Below are 4,536 nucleotides of genomic sequence, written 5' to 3'. Positions count from 1 at the left end.
CACCTTCTTTGGTGAATAGAATAGGGATCCACCTGTCATATGGAGGCACCGGAACCTGGTCTTCAGGAGGCCGAAGGTCCTTTCTATAAACCGCTGAGTTCACCCATGGGCCTCATTGTAGCGTTCCTCTGCCCTTTTCCTGGGATTCCTCACTGGGGTCAGTAGCCATGACAGGTTGGGGTAACCAGAGTCACCTCCAAATGGCGAGGGACAACTGTTAGACACACACTAACCTGTAGGGATATCCCCAGACCCAGACAACCATTCCCACTGTCTTGCTTCCAGGTGCTCACCTAATAGCCACACACGGTGCTTCTGGAGTTGATCCATCACAAAAGGGATGCTGCTATTCCGCAGGATGTAGGCGTCATGCACTGAGCCAGGGAACTTGGCATTCACATGGGAGATGTACTGGTCTGCCAAACACACCATCTGCAAATTTATGGAATGATACCTTTTCCGGTTTCTGTACACCTGTTTACTCCTGGGGGGGGGGACCAAAGCCACTTGTGTCCCATCAATGGCACCTATGATGTTGGGGATATGTCCCAGGGCATAGAAATCACCTTTCACTGTAGGCAAATCCTTCACCTAAGGGAAAACGATGTAGCTCCGCATGTGTTTCATCAGGGCGAACAACACTCTGGACAACATGTTGGAGAACAGAGGCTGGGACATCCCTGATGCTATGGCCACTGTTGTTTGAAATGACCCACTTGCAAGGAAATGGAGTACTGACAGCACCTGCACTTGAGGGGGGATTCCTGTGGGATGGCGGATAGCTGACTTCAGGTCCGGCTCCAGCTGGGTACACAGTTCATGGATTGTGGCACGGTCAAGCCTGTAGGTGATGATCACATGTCTTTCCTCCATTTTTGACAGGTCCACCAGTGGTCTGTACACCGGAGGATGCCGCCATCTCCTCACATGTCCCAGCAGACGGTGCCTATGAATGACAACAGTGAGCACGGAGTCAACCAACTTAGAGGTACATACACACAGCTTACACAGAACATGAATCATAATCCGAAAAGTGGCCTGTATGTGTGTTGAGGCTAGGCCTAGGTATGTGTGATGCAGTTAAATATTAAGCCATGTGGGCCCCTGAAATGGCGGCTGCCTGACCTCTAAAGTGGGACAATGGGATGTGAGGTAACTGCGCTGGCGTTGTATACCGTCGCGGTAGGCGGTCGAAGACCGGGGCGCAATGCTGCATTGGTTTACATTGGACCCTATGGGTCCCAGGAGCCAATGACGATGTACGCCGGCATTGACGGTACGCACCACCGTGGACGTGACCGCCATTTTCTATCTGTTCAATCACTCGATACCTGATCTTCGACAGGAGAGGACCTACACTGCAAGTGCTGCTGTGACCTCGGTCAGGAAGAGACAATGGCTTGAGTGTCTGCGGAAAGGGCCCCTGCCTTCACATTGGAGGAGTTGGAGAGACTCGTGGATGGGGTCCTCCCCCAGTACATGCTACTCTTTGGTCCTCCAGACAAACAGGTAAGTACACTGGGAGCATGCTGTATGGGCTATGCCTGTGTGGAGTGGGGTGGATGAAAGATTGGGGGGGAGAATGAGGCATGCATGAAACGACGATGAATGCATGTGCCACATGGCAAGGGTAGGGATGGGGGCCAATGACTGTGATGGTGCAGTTGGTAATAAAATTTCTCTTCCCCCTGTACAAATCATGTAGGTCAGCGCCCACCAGAAAAAAGATATTTGGGGTGCCATCGCCAAGGATGTCCGGACCCTGGGGGTCTACCAAAGACGGAGCACCCACTGCCTTAAAAGATGGGAGGACATTCGCCGCTGGAGCAAGAAGACGGTGGAGGCTCAGCTGGGGATGGCCTCCCAACGTGGGAGGGGTGCCCGTCGCACCATGACCCCCCTGATGTTCGGGATCCTGGTGGTGGCGTACCCGGAGTTGGATGGGCGCTTGAGGGCATCACAGCAGCCACAAGGGGGTGAGTACACTCTCATCCTGCTGATTTTGCGCGCAGTGGAGGTGTCTGGGTGGGGGAGGTGGGCTGTGGGTTTCCGTAGGCCAGGGCGAGTTTAGTAGGCAAGGTCCCTCCGAAAGGCAGGCCATGTGGCACCCCACCCCAACTCTGTAGAGTGCCAAGTCCACCTAGTAATGTCCCTGTGTCATCCATGTGTGCAGATGTTGTCCATAGCCTTGTAGGCCATGTCCCAGGGATTGAACAGTGGAGCCCAAGAGCGCCGTGTAGTGCAGGGGGCTTTTGTGTCTGTCGTGTCCGCCAACGGTAGCGGTAATGCATGCACTCAACATGTCTTTCTTCTATTGTCCCCCCCTTTTTGTGGTCTCCCTGTTCTTGTGTGCAATAGCATCATCAGGCGGAGGAGCAGTGGCACCGGAGCAGGTGGGAGCTGCATCCCACATGGCCCTGGAGGATGACACTACGGACTTGGAGTTCACCAGTGGGACGGAGGGCGAGGGGAGCTCCACGGCGGGGACAGGAGCTGACACCAGTGACACAGACTCGTCCTCTGATGGGAGCTCCCTTGTGGTGGCAGTACCATCTGTGCCCCCTGCTTCTACAGGTACAGCCGCCACCCCCCTACCAGCACCGCCCTCCCAGCAGCCCATCAGCCTTTGCCCCCTGCCCGCTCACCCAGTAGGGTGGGCATCAACTTCACCCCAGGCACCTCAGGCCCTGCCCCAGTCACCCCTGCTGTCGTCAGTGAGGAGGCCATTGACCTCCTCAGGTCCTTCACTGTTGGGCAGTCTACCATTTTGAATGCCATCCAGGGTGTAGATGCATTCCTGGAGGGCATTCAGTTTGGTCAGGCGGCCCTTCAGCGAGCTTTTCAGACTTTGGCCTCAGCACTGATGGCAGCCATTGTCCCTGTGTCTAGCCTCCCGCCTCCAACTTCCTCCACCCAGAACCAATCCCCTGTACCCCAGCCTATCCCAAGCACACCTCTAGACCAGCATGCACACACGTCAACACACAAGGGAAGCTCAGGCAAACATAAGCACCACACATCCCACAGGCACTCACGCAAATAAACACACACATGCAGAAACACCAACATCCACTGCCTCCACTGTGTCCCCCTCCTCCTCGTCTCCCTCCTCCCTCCCAGTCTCATCTACACTCACACCTGCATGCACTACATCTACAGCCACTACTGCCATCACCAGCGCACACACCACCACACCCCGCTCACGTGCAGTCACCACCCCCACTACCATTCACACGTCCCCTGTGTCCTCTCCCAGTGTGTCTGTGACGCCACCTCCCAAGATACACAAATGCAGGCACACACCCACCCAATAGCCATCCACCTCACAACAGCCTTCAGCGCATGCACCTTCACCCAAAGTCACCAAACGAACACCTCCTACAACCACAACCTCTTCCTCCACTCCCAAACCCCCTCCAGGTACCCTTCCCAGTGTCTCCCCAAAAACTTTTCCTGTCCAACCTTGACCTCTTTCCCACACCTCCCCCACCCCGTCCGTCTCCTAGGTCCTGAACTAGCACCTCAGCCACAACATCTCCGGGACCAGTGGTGCCTGTAGTCACCGGAATATGGAGTGCACCGGCCACCAGGGCAGCCAGTGTGGCACGGAGCCACAGTACGGACAGTCCCCCACCTGTCAAGCATCAGAAGTTGGCCAGTGCCCGGCGGGAGAGGGTGAAGACTCCAGCCACCAAAGCCGCTCCCAGGGGTCCCGGTGGGAGTGTGGAGTCAGCTGTGACACCTTCCAAGGTGGGGAAGGTCCACAAGAAACCAGGCAAGTCTGGGAAGAGCAGCATGGCGGAGTAGACCGCCATCATCCCCGCTGCCCTGGAGGCCACCACCATCATCCCCGCTGCCCAGGAGGCCACGCCAGCACCTGCCCTGCTGCCCTGGAGGCCACCACCATCATCCCCGCTGCCCAGGAGGCCACCGCCAGCACCTGCCCTGCTGTCCAGGAGGCCACAGCCAGCACACGCCCTGCTGGGCTAGAGAGGACCGCCAGCACAAGCCCCGCTGGGCTAGAGATGACCGCCAGCGCAAGTCCCGCTGGGCTAGAGAGGACTGCCTGCACAAGCCCCGCTGGGCTAGAGAGGACCGCCAGCGCAAGCCCCGCTGGGCTAGAGAGGACTGCCTGCGCAAGCCCCGAGGGCTAGAGAGGACCGCCAGCACAAGCCCTGCTGGGCTAGAGAGGACCGCCAGCACAAGCCCCGCTGGGCTAGAGAGGACCGCCTGCAGATGAGTCATTGCAGAGGAACCTGCCGCCACAAGCACCGCTGAACAGGGCACCGCCGCCTCAAGCACCGATGAACAGGGCACCGCCGCCTCAAGCACCGCTGAACAGGGCACCGCCGCCTCAAGCACCGCTGAACAGGGCACTGCTGCATCAAGCACTGCTGAACAGGGCACCGCCGCATCAAGCACCGCTGAACAGGGCACCGCCACCACAAGCATCGCTGTACAGGGCACCGCCGCCTCAAGCACCGCTGAACAGGGCACCGCCGCCTCAAGCATCACTGAACAGGGCACCACCACATC

Source organism: Pleurodeles waltl, chromosome 4_1 (genome assembly GCF_031143425.1).
Source record: "Pleurodeles waltl isolate 20211129_DDA chromosome 4_1, aPleWal1.hap1.20221129, whole genome shotgun sequence".
In the NCBI taxonomy this organism is placed as follows: domain Eukaryota; kingdom Metazoa; phylum Chordata; class Amphibia; order Caudata; family Salamandridae; genus Pleurodeles; species Pleurodeles waltl.
The sequence above is the reverse complement of the archived record's forward strand: the minus strand, read 5'-3'. Positions refer to the sequence as shown.